General features: G+C 43.5%; 1 long non-coding RNA gene across 1 annotated transcript in view; it reads left to right on the top strand.

The window, feature by feature from the left end:
* The window catches only part of LOC116546197, a 15,227-nt gene extending 3,179 nt beyond the window's left edge, over positions 1-12,048 (top strand). The window contains exons 2-3 of the long non-coding RNA XR_004266622.1: positions 9,108-9,116; positions 12,034-12,048. This is a non-coding gene — a long non-coding RNA (uncharacterized LOC116546197). The remainder of the gene's footprint in view (positions 1-9,107; positions 9,117-12,033) is intronic.
* The last annotated feature ends 4,432 nt before the right edge of the window (positions 12,049-16,480 follow it).

Below are 16,480 nucleotides of genomic sequence, written 5' to 3'. Positions count from 1 at the left end.
GTATTTTTAGTAGAGACAGGGTTTCACCATGTTGACCAGGATGGTCTCGATCTCTTGACCTCGTGATCCACCCGCCTCGGCCTCCCACAGTGCTGGGATTACAGGCTTGAGCCACTGCGCCCGGCTAATTAATTAATTAATTTTATTCTGCCTCTTTATTTAAAAAGGACCTGGCGGGTTTTACAACTTAAAATGTGGTGAAAATGAAGCATTTAAAAAGAGACTGGAAGCTCCATAATGGCAAAGAGGAAAATATCCTATCAGGAATGTGGATAAATAGTTTGAGCATGAAATTTGACTCTGGGCTTCCTAGCACTCAAGGCGAAAAAGAAATGGTGGACCCTATAAATTTAATCACCTGATTTTCAAAGAAGAATAAGAAGAAGTAGCAGCATCAGCATTTTGTTTGTTTGTTTACAAGAAGCGTTGTTTGGGGAAGCAAACATTTACTTGGCATTACATTTTTGGAAAATTAGATTTCGTAGATCCTCATGTAAGAGACTTGGGGTAACTTGCTCAAAGATGTCTTCGACTGTGATTTTGCAGAAGCAAAAATGGTTTAAGTCTTGTGAAATCAAGAAAGCTTGAATCAGTGATTCTTCTTCTGGGGAGAGCAGTCAATTTATAATTAAGCTCCTGCATCAATGCCTGATCCCATGTCATATTTATTTTTGACTTTGGTTCAAGGATAAGAGGTTGTTGCTCACAATGACTTGAGTTCCAGAAAGATGGATTTTTGAGTCACAGCCGATACAGGTAGCTTGAGTCAGCCACCAGAAAACCCCCATTCCTTCTATTTCCACTAGTTGCTCAATACTGTATTTACCTCTATGTGCTACTCTCGAGAGAAAGTGAAATAACCAGGGTGATCTTGGCTAGAGTCAGTACAAGGACTAGCACTGACTTCACAGACTGAGCAGGAGTTTCAGCTGCTGGAAATTCCCAGTGTGCACATTTTGGCATTTCCACCTGGAATGTGGTCCTGCTGGGATGGTGGCAAACAGCCAGACCTGTATGAGTGGCCTGAGTTCAAAGGCAAATGTCCTGGACCGGGGCTTGGCTTCCCGAACCAGCTGACAAGCTGGCCCAGTTCCAGTGTGTAACCTTGTATAGAAAGGCCACTTTTCTTGATTCATATTTGCCAGGGATTCATTTAGCTCGTTTTCTTGCCTTCTGTCTTCTACTTTTGCAACCAGCTGCAAGAACTGCATTGCAAATGCCTGTAGGGAATATTTAGAATAATGGTGACCCCTATCGCTCTTGTAGGCGGTTCCCAGGGAAGATTCCAGCTTCTCTGGATTGATAACCAATGCTTCCCACAAGGAAAGGGTACAGAATTAAATGCAGGCATTCCATCTCCTGCTTCCAGCCTTCTTAATGAGAAAGTTTCCACTTGCAGGGACAGCTCAGTGATGAATTCTCTTAAGCTGTGTGTCTTTGGAAGGCACAGGTTCCTTCTTAGGGTGCCAGGTGAATGGCAGGGGTGGTGAGTAACAGTCTTGTGTCTAGGACAGTGCACTATTTTATGGTCAATGGAAGGACATGAGTTGGCTTTGGAAAGCAATGGCTGGGGCTGTCCCCTTGCTGCCAATGTCAAGTCAGAGGATAGGAAACAAGCTCCCCAATTTTCCCCAGTTTATTAAACTGGTGCATTCTGAGGCACCCTGTGAGGTTCTGAGCATGGCAGTTGTGGGGTTTTCCCTGTCTGAGTGAGTCAAGTGATTCAGTTCTCTGGCTAATTTACTTTTTTGGCACTTGGCTCTAAGTCTTTGCTCTAGAAAAAATATGCTTCTCAGAAATGGGTATAACTTGGCTAAACTACCTGCAAGAGAGCCAGATATCTCTGGAGAAATTCTCTAGGCTCCCCTAGGCATGCAGGAAGTAACATTAATTTTAAAAAATTAATAATAGCAGCTATTCTTTATATAGTACTTACTATGTTCCAGCCTGTGTTGTAGGCATTTTCCATACATTTACTTATTTGATATTCATAAAAGCCCTATGATGTGGGTGATGTTATCCCCATCTACAGATGAGGAAACTTGGGAACAGAGAGGTTCAGTAACTTGCCTAAGGTCACACAGTGATGGAAAAAATGTATCTGTGAAACCTGCAACTTAGTTCTTCTCTTTCAAGATTGTTTTGACTATTCAGAATCCTTTGGGATTTCATATGAATTTTAGAATAAATGTTTCTATTTCTATAAAAAATATCATTTGGGATTTTGATGGGAATTGCATTGAGTCTGTAGATCTCTTTGGGTAGGACTGACATCTTAACAGTATTAGTCTTCCAATCCAGTGAAAAGACACAGAATTGCTTTTCATTTAATCATGTCTTAATTTTTTTTAGCTATATTTTGGTAGCTTTCAGTGTATAAGTTTTTCACTTCCTCAGTTAATTCTTATGTATTTTATTCTTTCTGGTGCTGTTGTAAATGGAATTGTTTTCTTAATTTCCTTTTCTGATTGTTCATTTTTAGTGTAGAGAAATGCCACTGATTTTTCTGTGTGATTTTGTTTCCTGGAATTTTGCTGAATCCTTTGTTAGTTCTAATAGTTTTGTTGTGGATTCTTTGGGGTTTTCTACATATACAATTACGTCATTTGAGAACAGAGATAATTTTACTTTTACCTCTCCAATTTGGATGCCTTTAATTTCTTTTTCTTGCTTAATTACTTTGGCTAATTCTTTCAATATGATCTTTTTAATATGATGCTGAATCCAGTTTGCTAATATTTCATTAACTTTCTTTTTTTTTTTCTTCTTTTTTATTTGGAAGAAAGAGAGAAAGAAAAAAAGAGAAAGAATTAAAAAAAAGAAAAAAAAAAAAGAATGAAGGAAAGAAGAAAGAGGAAGAGGGAGAGAGAACAGGGGTGTTGCTTTATTGCCCGGGCTAGAATGCAGTCTAAAAATGGGTATGCCTGTAATTGTGTTTAATAATAGAGACATTAAAAAATATTTAAAAAATTAATATTTCATTAACTTTCACATCAATATTCATCAGGGGTATTGGTCTGCAGTTTTCTTGTAGTGCCTGTGTCTGTGGTATCAGGGCCTCATGGAATGAGTTAGGAAGTATTCCCTTCTCTTCAATTTTTGGGAAGAGTTGGAGAAGGATTCGTGTTAATTCTCCTTCCAATGTTTGGTAGAATTCATCATTGAAGCCATGAGGTCTTGAGCTTTTCTTTGTTGGGCATTATTTTGATTACCAATTCAATCTCCTTATTAAAACTATAGGTCTATTTAGACTTTTTGATTTCTTCATGACTCAGTCTTGGTAGCATGTGTTTCTAGGAATTTGTCCATTTCATCTAGGTTATCCAATTTGTTGGTTTACGATTGTTCAAAGCACTGTCGTAATCCTTTTGATTTCTGTGAAATCAGTAGTAATGTTTCATTTCTGATTTTAGTTGAGCCTCCTCTCTTTTTTCCCCTAGTTGATCTAGCTTGTCTCTGTGAATTTGACTGTGCTAGATACTTTATGTAAGCGGAAATGTTCTTTTGTGTCTGGCTTATTTCACTTAGCATAATGTTTTTAACATTCATCCATGTTGTGTATCACTTTTTTTTTTTTAAAAGGGGCATTTGCTTGGTATTTATGTGTAGAAGGGATCTTAAGCATTATCTAGTTATTTTTAAAGATGATGAAACTAAGAAGCAGAGTGGTTAATTGACTTATTCAAGGTCCTTATGTAGTTAAAGGCAGGGTAAAGGCCAGAACTCAGGTCTCTTAATAAAGTGTTGAATAGAAGTGCTGATAGTAGGCTTTTTTTTTTTGACAGGGTCTTGCTCTGTTGCCCAGGCTGGAGTGGCAGTGCCGTGACTGCGTCTCACTACAGCTTTGACCTCCAGGGCAAGAGTGATTCTCCCACCTCAGCCTCCTGAGTAGCTGAGACTACAGGTGCACTCCAACACTCCTGGCTAACTTTTATTTTTATTTATTTATTTATTTATTTATTTATTTATTGCAGAGACAGGGTCTTGCTATATTGCCTAGGCTGGTCTTGAACTCCTGGGCTCAAGCAATCCATCTGTCTCAGCCTCTTGAAGTGCTGGGATTACAGGCATGAGCCACCCACACCCAGCCAGTAATCGATATTTTTGTCTTGTTTTCAAATTTAGAAGAAAAGTATTCAATAGTTTATCGCTAACTTGGATGTTAGCGTAAGTATTTTGTTGGTATTATGATAAAAGGTAGCAACAAAATGTCTGCAAAACCCAAATGTCTATCAAATAAATTTACATAGCAATGAAAAAGAATAAATTAATAATACATTCAGCAGTATGGTACCTCTCTTGGCTATAACAGTAAGCTAAGAAAGCCAGACACAAGAGTACATTCTATGACATTCTACTTTTATGAAGTTCAAGAACAGGCAAAATTAGTCAGAGTACTGGTCCCTGAAGCAGGAGGTGGACAAGGAAGGGGCGTGAAGGAACCTTCATAAACTGGTGCATTCATGAAGGGGAGCTGGAGATGTGTTATATCTTGATCTGAGTGGTGGGTACAGATGTGTATGTATGTAAAAATTCACTGAGCAGGCCTGGCACAGAGGCTTAAACCTGTAATCCCAGCACTTTGGGAGATTGAGGTAGGTGGATCACATGAGGCCAGGATTTCGAGCCCAGCCTGGGCAGGGCAACTCAGCAAAACCTCATCTCTACAAAAAATGCAAAAATTAGTCAGGTGTGGTGGTGCATGCCTGTATTCCCAGTTACTCAGGAGCCTGAGGTGGGAGGATCACCTGAGCTTGGCAGGTCAAGGCTGCAGTGAGCTGAGATTGTGGCACTGCACTCCAGCCTGGGTGACAGAATGAGACTATGTCTGAAAAAAAGAAATAAAAGCTAAAAAAATAAAAACCCCACTGAGCAGTATACATACAACTAATGCATCTTAATAAAAAAACTTAAAGTTGTGCTTTAATGGAAAAGTCAAAATTCTATGTGTTTTCCATGGATCTGTAACAGTGTTTCCATCAGCGGCAGCTGTTATTCTGCTATGGTACATCCATGATTGTGCTTCTTAAACTTTTTGTTTCTTATTGCCTATGCCCTATGCCATAATTAAATATTCCCGTTTTAAAAATATCTCTACAAGCCAAAGAGATTTTGTAGGCTTTACTTTCAGCAGTTTCTATTAGTAAAACTGTAGGCTTTTGGGCTATACTTTTGTAAACTCCTTCTGAACATTCTGATGGCTGCCAGGACTGCCTGCCCACATGGCTTGAGACTGACTGCTCCATGGTGGCCCCTGATACAATAATCTTTTCGAAAAAGGGGAAACCAAAGATGATCTGCAAAAGTGCAAATGGCTTGTTCTTGATGGATGTGTGTTGACCCCTCGAGACCCTGTCGCTTAAAAAAAATGGTCTTATTCCCAAGCTTGATTATTTTCCATGCCAATTTATCTTCTTGGAGCCCATCACTCTGCTAGTTTTTGGTGTTTCTTTGTAAGACGTTTAATGCATAAAAACCTATACAGCTAGTGCTCGACTTACGACCACGATTGGTTCCGACAGACTGGTCGTAACACGATTTGGTCATAAGTTGAGTAGGCTATTATGTACAATACTGTGAAATGATGTTATAAAAATCTTTAAGTCATATTTTATCATAATTTTCTTTCATTATTGTTATATATCATAATTTTCTTTGTTCATTTTATGCCATTTGTATCATCTCTACACCATTTTGTTTCTTTTTTTTTTTTTTTTTTTTTGAGACGGAGTCTTGCTCTTGTTACCCAGGCTGGAGTGCAATGGCGCGATCTCGGCTCACTGCAACCTCCGCCTCCTGGGTTCAGGCAATTCTCCTGCCTCAGCCTCCTGAGTAGCTGGGATTACAGGCACGCGCCACCATGCCCAGCTAATTTTTTGTAGTTTTAGTAGAGACGGGGTTTCACCATGTTGACCAGGATGGTCTCGATCTCTTGACCTTGTGATCCACCCGCCTCGGCCTCCCAACGTGCTGGGATTACAGGCTTGAGCCACCGCGCCCGGCTACCATTTTGTTTCTTAATTTTACATTCGTCAGGTTTAAGTAAAACACTGCATTACCAGTACAACTGGTTTAATATTTGCAAAACATACAAAAATACAAAATACAGGTTTAAAAAATACCATAGGAAACATTTTCCCAATTGGAAAACATATCAAAATATATAAACATGTATGAAACATTTTATTGGCCGCTGGTGCTTGGCTGCGGATTGTTGATGTTGTCATCTGAGGCAGCAGTTGGGGTTACCGGAGTTGGTTTTTTCATGAACATGGTGAGCTTCGTCTGAATTGTATCTTTCTTTTTTTCTTCATAAATTTCACGATACGGACGAAACACATTGTGCGCCATCCATTCAATCCTTGCATATCGTTCGATGTTTGGGTCCATTGCCTCGAAATGTATAAGAAGTTTATTGGGAGGGGTTTGATGAAAAATATCCAAGACACAAAACACAAATTGCTGTACCGAGTCTGGGATAACAGTTGAAATGGTGCATGCAGAGATGGTAGTGCTGCTGGAAGCTGGTCCGCACTGTCGTATGCCCAGCTGGGCAACGTTTGCGCTGCCAGACGCAGAGCAGTCATGGCTAGCGATTGTGGTCGTAAAGTCGAATGGTCGTAAGTTGCACAGATCGTAAGTCGATCAATACCTGTAGATGATAAATTCTTCAGTAAGTAACCTGCTTATTAACACTTAAACACTTAATTTTAAGTGTCACCCAAACGTATTGGTCACAGAACCCTGTTCTGGAGGAGTATTTATTAAAATTTTGGTAGGATACTAAGGGTTCTCAAATAGAGTTTCAGAATGCTAATGCCAAGGGCCAAACCCTGGGCTTGGTAGCAGAGACTCCATTGGGTAGCCCTTATGAGTCTATTTATCTAAGTTTCGCTGCATCAAAGTAACCTTCTTTACAAGGAGCTGTTAGAATTCAGATAAGATGCAATAGCCTGAACAGCCAACATCTGCTGTGTGTTTGTTCTGCCAGGCACAGCTTAAACATTAATAAGTAAAAATTATGTAGGTAAAAAAAACAGCATCAAACAATATAGTATAAAAATTGGGTCGGGCACAGTGGCTTATGCCTGCGATTCCAGTGCTTTGGGAGGCCAAAGTGGGAGTATTGCTTGAGCCCAGGAGTTCAAGACCAACTAGGGCAATGTGGTGAGACCCCATCTCTACAAAAACTTTTTAAAACTTAGCTGTGTGTGCTGGTACACGCTTGTAATCCTAGCTACATGGGAAGCTGAGGCGGGAGGATCAGTTGAGCGCAGGAGCCTGAGGTTGCAGTTAACTATAATGGTGCCACTGCCAGCCAGGAGTGACAGAGTGAGATCCTGTAACTTAAAAAAAAAATTGTCTTATTCCCAAGCTTGATTATCTTCCATGCCCAATTTCCTTTCTTGGAGCCCATCACTCTGCTAGTTCTCAGTGTTTCTTCCTAAGACATTTAATACATAAAAACCTGCAGATGCATCCCTCCCCCACCGATTGTTCACAAATCATGTTGTACTAAAACACCTTGCCTTTTAAACTTAAACATATACCTTGGAGGTTATAATGTATCAGTCCCTAAAGACCTGTTTTTTTTCTGTAAGTTACAGAGACGTCATCAATTTCTTTAATGTAATTTATCTCATGCCCACTCTTTCATTCACAACACATCAGCTGGCTTAGTTGGTCTTGCCCATAGGGGCCTGCTCAGGCATCTGCATACACACCTACGCATGTAACTGAATGTGGGCTGAGGCAAGTTTAAAGCTGGACCAAATGAAGAAAACCAGAGAGTTGTCATGCGCGGTGGCTCACACCTGTAACCCCAGCACTTTGAGAGGCCAAGGTGGGCAGATCATGAGGTCAGGAGCTCGAGACCAGCCTCGCCAATATGGTGAAACCCCGTCTCTACTAAAAATAGAAAAATTAGCTGGGTGTGATGGCATGCCTATAGTCCCAACCACTCGGGAGGCTGAGGCAGGAGAATTGCTTGAACCCAGGAGGTGGAGGTTGCAGTGAGCCAAGATCGTGTCATTGTACTCTAGCCTGGGTGACAAATCGAGACTCCATCTTAAAAAAAAAAAAAAAAAGCCGGAAGGTTTGATGGGAATGATTGAACTCAAGTGCAGCAAGGAGGATGATACTCGTTTTCCTCTGCGGCAATCAAATCCACATGTGACAGAACAGAACCTCTCTGGATAGCCTCTTTTCTCACCCTGTAAAGGCGGACTCAGCCCTTCAACACACCCCGCAAGTGCCAACTTCACAGCATATTAGTAAGAAACAGATATGTTACCAACTCTTTGGTGGAGAGGTAGAAAACAGGTTTCCCATGACTCACACACCGCATGGCCACCTCATCACTTCATCAAGGCCACCTCATCACCTGCTCTCCCTCAGCCTCACTCGCCTCCTCTTCCACTACATCTTCCTCTCAGCTCTCTCCTTCCCTTTCTGGTCCAGAGCAATTTCACTCTTTTGCCTTCTCCCCTTTGCATCCTCATGCCCACTCCCTCGACCTGCACAGAGCATTTCTCCAGTATAGTCTCTGGTCCATCTGCATCAAAATCACCTGCAGGACTTGCTGACAATGCAGTTTCCTGGATCCCACCCAGGACTCAAAAGAACTAGGAATTGGGAGAGGAGGGGCCTGGAATCAGCATTGCTAGCAAGCCCCTAGGTGGTCTGTAAGTGGACTAAGCATGAGGACCAGATGTGGAAGGTTGGCTTTGGCACCATCAGCTGGATCCAGGAATTTGGAACCAGGTTGATGGGGTTAAGTGATATTGTGTGTGGTGGCCTGTGGGTAGAAAAGCCACCATCTGGGGTGCTCTATTCAGAAAGGGACCATGGCATGGCCCCACTATTACTGAATCTGATCTCGGGGGTGAAGGAGGAAACTGCACCACTTGCTTTGCATGTGGCAGGCCCCGCTTGGAGACCGGCAGTTGTTCCCTTTATTAAAAAAAATTGGGGCCGGGCGCGGTGGCTCAAGCCTGTAATCCCAGCACTTTGGGAGGCCGAGGCGGGTGGATCACGAGGTCAAGAGATCGAGACCATCCTGGTCAACATGGTGAAACCCCGTCTCTACTAAAAATACAAAACATTAGCTGGGCATGGTGGCGCGTGCCTGTAATCCCAGCTACTCAGGAGGTTGAGGCAGGAGAATTGCCTGAACCCAGGAGGCGGAGGTTGCGGTGAGCCGAGATTGCGCCATTGCACTCCAGCCTGGGTAACAAGAGCGAAACTCCGTCTCAAAAAAAAAAAAAAAAAAAAAATTAGGGTAGAAGTGATATGCAGTGCACAAAATCTAATTGTGCAGCTTGATGGATTTTTACATAATTATACTCCTGTTGAGCCACTGCCCCCATCAGGATATAGAGCATAGGCTTCCTTGAGCCCTCTTCCTCATACCTCCCTGCCACTATTGTAACTACTGTTCTGACCTCTATCACCATGGATTCATTTTGCTTGTCTTTGAACTTTGTGTAAATGGAATCACATGGGCTGTACTCTTTTGTATTTGGCTTATTTATTTATTTTGAGGCAGAGTCTCACTCTGTCTCCGAGGCTGGAGTGCAGTGGCATGATCTTGGCTCACTACAGCCTCTGCCTCCCAGATTCAAGTGATTCTCCTGCCTCAGCCTCCTGAGTAGCTGAGATTACAGGTGCCAGCCACCATGTCCAGCTAATTTTTGTATTTTTAGTAGAGATAGGGTTTCACCATGTTGGCCAGGCTGGTCTCGAACTCCTGATCTTGGGTGATCTACCTGCCTCGGCCTCCCAAAGTGCTGGGATGACAGGTGTGAGCCACCGTGCCCAGCCGTATTTGGCTTCTTTTGCCCCGCATGATGTCTGCAAGATCCATCCATGTTTTTGCATGTAATAGAGTCTGACTTTTCCATTGCTGTATACCAGACGTCAGCAAACTATTTCTGCAAAGAACCAGATAATAAATACCTTTGCTTATAGAAGTCATAGTCTCTGTTACAACTATTCAACCCTGCCATTGTAGCTCAAATGCAGCAATAAACAATACACAAACAAAAAGTAGGCTACAGGCTGGCCTGTGGGTCACAGCTCACCAACCTCTGCTGTACAATAATTTGTTATAAATTATCATAAATATATGACATAAGGAATTATGAGTTATGATGAGAATTGGAAATAATTATGAATATAGCACCATGTATTTAGTTACCCATTCTCCTGTTATGGGTATCTGGGTTATTTCCTCTCCTCGATACAATGATTAGGGCTGCACTGTGTTCAGTGAACCTGTGCACTCATTTTGTGCTATTGTCTTAGTAGACACTGCCAAACAGTTTTCCAAAGTAGTGGCACCAAAGCACACTCCACTAGTAAAGTTGCTTCACAGTCTCAAGAACACTTGGTACTGTCAAAGTCTTTAGCTGTATTGTTAAATTTTTATGAGGTCCAATTTAACAATCTCTTCTTTATGGTTCGTGCTTTTTGTGTTCTGGTTAAGAAATCTTTGCCTGCCCCAAGGTAATGAAGATACTCTCCTGTTTTCCTCCAGAAGCAGGAAGGTCTGTGATCTTCACATTCACATCTAGGCCTACGATCCATCTTAATTCCTTTTTCTGTTTGATGTGGGGCAGGAGTCAATGTTTATTATAGTTCAGATGTGAAATCATCTTGTCCCCTGTACACTGTGATAGGAAGGTTGCATGTATGGTCGAGGTCTAGTCTTTAAATAGAGTCTGAATACCGGTAGTATTTTCAAAGCTGGGCAGGGTCTCTAGACTGTGTGCCAGGAGGAAGAAATGAAGGGGAGTGGCTCTAGATGATCTGGGCTGCAGTCATCTGAATTGAAGGCCATCCAGAGAAGGGAGGTTGATTCTTTCCATCTGTAAAGTTCTCTGACTCTGTAACACTTAGGGAGTATCACATTAGGCCTCGATTTTTCAGCTGTTGCTGGAAAAGCCAGAGATTTCCAAGAAACTACCCTTGGGAAAAAGAACCTAACTGTACATTTAAAAATGTTTCACTTCTCTTCAGGTCGCCCAAGCCAAATTTTTGCTTCCGGAGGAAAACAGGCTCTAAACCATGAAAGACTAAGTAAGCCAGTGCTAGCAGCAGCAGTAACTGGGGAAAGTCCTGTGTGTTTCAAGACCAAGAACTGTTTATTTCTGTCAGTGACAGAAGGGGTGACCTGGCTCAGGTTTGGAAGACATCAGACTATGCGCTAATATTTTCCAGACAGATGACTACTGTCCAGTGCTTTCCTGGACCGCTCCCCAGAGCCTGCTCTCTGGCTACGTGAGCCTGGGCAGCCATGCTGCATTTGCAAAAGGCAAGAAAGCGGCTTTTGTGTACATCACACTGATCTTCTGGGCACTGGGTATTGGTTTTTTCCCCACCATTGCCAGAGTGGGAACAGCCTGTGTGGATTTGGACTTGGCTGGTGGGCGCTGAGCCGGGGAGTTAGTGGGAAGTGAGGGTCTGGGCCCTCGAGTTGCTGCCGGAAGAGTATTTCATTCCCTGACTCGGGGCTTATTCCAGAGCACCTGGAGTCTGTGGGGCAGCTGCGCCTGGGGATGAGGCACCTCGGCTCTGTGGGCTCCAGCATCCTGGGATTATCCTTGGGGTCTGCTGTCTTTGGAAAGCAATAGTAATTGCAGTTAACAAAAAATTTCTTCTCTGCCTTATTAATTGATGCATTTGTCCAACAGATATTTATTGAGGCAGGCACTATGCACAGCACATATACATTAATGAGCAAAACAGACAAAAATCCCTGCTTTTGTGGGGCCTTCATTCTAGTGAGGAGAAACAGACAACGAACAAATAATAAGTGATGATGTAGGGTGTGAGGTTGAGCTCTGGGGGAGATGCACGGAGCAAGGTGGGGGGTCAGGAGGGTGGGGGTCAGGAGGGTGGGGGGTCAGGAGGGTGGGGGTCAGGAGGGTGAGTTAGGAGGGGGGTCAGGAGGGTGGGGGGGTCAGGAGGGGGGGGGTCAGGAGGGTGGGGGGTCAGGAGGGTCGGGGGTAGGAGGGCTGTCATTTTAAATAGGGGTGGCAGGGCTGGCCACAGTGAGGAAGTGACACGTGAGCAAAGACTGGAAGTGCCGGGGAGTGAGTCATGTGTTATTTACAGGAAAAGTTGTCCATGCAAAGGGACAACTCTGTGGAGGTCGCAAGGCTTTGTCTTGCCCCAAAATTAGGCAAATTCTAAATCTGAAGCTTAGAGGAGCAGAGAAGGAACTCCCTCCTTCCTTCTGCATGTGTTACTTTAGTGCCTGCCACATACCAGACACTGTCACACTCTGTGGTTCTCCTTCAACAGAGAAACAAAGGACAGAGGACTCTCCAAGCATCTTCAGAAATGCCCCCAGTGTGGCAGGCCAGATGGGAATTTATTGATGGATTAAGCCTCTCTCTAATATTAGAACCTCATAGATATCCCTGAAATGAAATGAAATTGTAATGTGTTCACTCCAACTATTTTTATTTCATCCCAACTAACCCCTATCTTCTGAGGTTTTGATGGGCATTTTTAATTAAATCATGAAGAGCCCTTTGTCTCCTGAGAAAGGGGATTGAAACCTCCCGTCCCTCTGCCTCTCTCCTGAGTGCTAAGGAATGTGCCTTGTTCTCCGCAGGGTGTTGGGGTGGCAGGATCCAGTTCTGGACACAGCCTTCACCCCAAATCTTACTGCCAAGATCAGAAGGAATCTTCCCAAGAGAGAGCAGCAGCCACTCGCAGATGGAGCAGCTGCAGGATCCTGGGTACTTGGTAAACATCACTGAAAACAACCTGCCTCCATCCTGTGTGTCTATGCATCCTCTCCGCCCGGCCTGCTGTAAGCAGCTGTGAACCTTCTCATCGTTACACTTCAGCTCTATGCCTTTCTAACATGACGGGCCAGAGCTGTCTATTGTTGTGCTGAGAATAACCTTGCCTGATTAGTCCATGCTCACATTACTATACAGGAATACCTGAGACTAAGCCGGGCGCGGTGGCTCACGCCTGCAATCCCAACACTTTGGGAGGCCGAGGCAGGTGGATTACCTGAGGTCAGGGGTTCAAGACCAGCCTGGCCAACACAGTGATATCCAGACTCTACTAAAAATATAAAAATTAGCTGGGCACGATGGCAGGCACCTGTAATCCCAGCTACTCAGGAGGCTGAGGAAGGAGAATCTCTTGAACCCAGGAGGTGGAGGTTGCAGTGAGCCAAGATCGTGCCACTGTACTTAAGCCTGGGCATCAGAGACCTTGTCTTAAAAAAAAAAAAACAAAAAAAAACCAGACTAGGTTATTCGTTTTTTTTTTTTGAGACGGAGTTTCGCTCTTCTTACCCAGGCTGGAGTGCAATGGCGCGATCTCGGCTCACCGCAACCTCCACCTCCTGGGTTCAAGCAATTCTCCTGCCTCAGCCTCCCGAGTAGCTGGGACTACAGGTGTGTGCCACCATGCCCAGCTAATTTTTTAGTAGAGACGGGGTTTCACCATGTTGACCAGGATGGTCTCGATCTCTTGACCTCATGATCCACCCGCCTCGGCCTCCCAAAGTGCTGGAATTTGTAAAGAAAAGTTGTTTAATTGGCTCACAGTTCTGCGGGCTGTATATGAAGCGTGATGCTGGGATCTGCTTCTGGGGAGGCCTCAGGAAGCTTTTACTCATGCAGAAGGCAATGCAGGGGCGGGCACAGGACTGAGAGAAAAGGAGGAGGTGCTGCACACTTTTAAAACAACTGATCTTGTGAGAACTCACTATTCCAGAAACAGCACCGGCAGGGAAATCCACCCCCACGATCCAATCACTTCCCATCATACCCACCTCCAGCACTGAGGATGACAATTCCACATGAGATTTGGGCAAGGACACAGATCCGAACCCTATCACTGGGGATTTGTCATTCATCAAGTCATTCATGCACTTCCTCATTCTATAGTCATTCGTTCATTTCCATATTCATGTCCCATAGGTCCTTTCACATTAATGCCTCCAACATAGAGTTCCTGATTTTATTCTACTCCTAAATTAGTTTCTCTTCCTGCCTTTCCTGTCTCAGTCAGGGGCATCCCTGCTCCTCAGTCTCAACAGCCAGAAACCTAGGAGTCACTGCTGACACCTCTGCCCCCTCACCTTCCATATGCATTCATCATCAAGCCCGTCTTCAACATTTCCAGCCCTTCTCCTTCCATTCATCCCCTGTGTGACCTTGGGTAAGCTGATTAACCTCTCTGTGCCTTTCCCCATAGTAACATGGTGATAATAATATCACTATCTCAGAGAATTGTTTTGATGGCGGTAGGAGTTACTGCACATAAAGACAGTATCTAACGCATAATAAGAACTAAATATATGCTAGCCTAGCAAGATGATGGGAGTAGGTTTTTCTCATCCTGTAGCCAGATGGGAGTCCATGGTAATTCATAAGATTACATTTGTAATGTAATGCTTTAATTTGAATGCATGAAATATTACATTAAATTATAATAAAGGAAAAAAGTTTATCTTAACAAAAAATGATTCAGTAAAAGAATAATGACATGAAAAACCAGTCACATATATTATTTATTAAGCAAAAACAATACCACATTACAAAACAGTGCAAGAGGAGTGATCTAATTTTTATAGAAAAATTGGCCGGGCGCGGTGGCTCAAGCCTGTAATCCCAGCACTGTGGGAGGCCGAGGCGGGTGGATCACGAGGTCAAGAGATCGAGACCATCCTGGTCAACATGGTGAAACCCCGTCTATACTTAAAATACAAAAAATTAGCTGAGCATGGTGGTGCGTGCCTGTAATCCCAGCTACTCAGGAGGCTGAGGCAGGAGAATTGCCTGAACCCAGGAGGCGGAGGTTGCAGTGAGCCGAGATCGCGCCATTGCACTCCAGCCCGGGTAACAAGAGCGAAACTCCGTCTCAAAAAAAAAAAAAAAAAAAGAAAAATTGTGTGTGTGTGTGTGTGTATGTGTGAATAGAAGAACCAGCCTGAATGATAACAGTGTAACTACCCTCTGGGTGGTAGAATTATATAGAGTTTTAAACATGTTTTTGTTGATCTATATTTTTCTACAATATATTATATGTAATTTTTAAATTTTGTTTTTGGAGAAAGGGCCTCACTCCTATCACCTGGGCTGGAGTGCAGTGGTATGATTTGGGCTTATTGCAGCCTGAACTTTCTGGGCTCAGGTGATCCTCCCACCTCAGCCTCCTGAGTAGCTGGAACTACAGGCATGCACCACCACACCTGGCTAATTTATTAACCAGGGTTTTGCCCTGTAGAGACGGAGAGTGAATATGCTCTCGAAATCTTGGGCTCAAGTGATCCACCCTCCTCAGCCCCCCAAAGTGCTGGGATTACAGGCATGAGCCACTGTGCCTGGCATACATAATTCTTATAATTCAAAAGTTAACAAAAATAAAAGTAAGCAATTGCCGTGCCCCTGGGTAGCTCTTATCTATAGGATGAGGGGCCCACACTCCTTGGCATGGTTCCCAAGATCTGGTCCCTTGTATGATCCTGTCATTTCCCTTCCCCTCCCAGCCACACACACACACAGATACACACATGGCTGCACACACTAGTATCATCGTGTTCCCTCCAACTCTCATGCGAAATGTGATCCCCAGTGTTGGAGGTGGGGCCTGGTGGGAGGTAACTGGGTCATGGGGGCAGATTCCTCATGAATGGCTTGAGGCTGTCCTTATGTTAATGAGTGAGTTCTCACTCTTGACGTCATGCAAGATCTTGTTAAAAAGAATCAAAGAGTCAGGGACTTACCCGTTTCTCTTGCTCCCTCTCACCATGTGACATGCTGGCTCCCCTTTGCCTTCTGCCATTATTGGAAGCTTCCTGAGGCCCTCACCTAAAGCAGATGCCAACACTTTGCTTCGAGTACAGCCTGCAGAAATGTGAGCCAAAGAAACCTCTTTTCTTTGTAAATTACCCAGTCTCACGTATTCCTTTATAGCAATGCATATCAACTAATACAGAAAATTGGTACTGAGGAGCATACCAATTTTGTAGTGAACCAACATTGAGTGTACAATATTGTAGTTCAGCAATATTGAAGCTAGTTGACTCCTGAACAATAGGAGTTTGAACTGCATAGGCCCACTTATGAGTGGATTTTCTTCTGCCTCTGCCATCCCTGAGAGGAGACAGCAAACCCAGTCACTCCTCTTCCTCAACCATCTCAACATGAAGATGACGAGGATGAAGACCTTGACTGTGATCCACTTCCACTTAATGAATTGTAAACACATTTTCCCTTCTATAGGATTTTCCTTCTTTGAGACAAGGTCTTGTTCTGTTGCCTAGGCTGGAGTACAGTGATACAATCATAGCTCACTGCATTCTAGAACTCCTGGGCTCAAATGATCCTCCTTTCTCAGTCTCCTGAGTAGCTGGGACTACAGGCATGCACCGCTGTGCCCAGTTAATTAAAAAAAATTTTTTTTTTTTTGTAGAGACAGGGTCTCACTTTGTTGTCCGGTTAGT

This window comes from Sapajus apella, unplaced genomic scaffold (genome assembly GCF_009761245.1).
Source record: "Sapajus apella isolate SASKATOON/1434 unplaced genomic scaffold, GSC_monkey_1.0 scaffold666, whole genome shotgun sequence".
NCBI lineage: Eukaryota > Metazoa > Chordata > Mammalia > Primates > Cebidae > Sapajus > Sapajus apella.
This window is presented reverse-complemented; position numbering and strand designations above follow the sequence as displayed.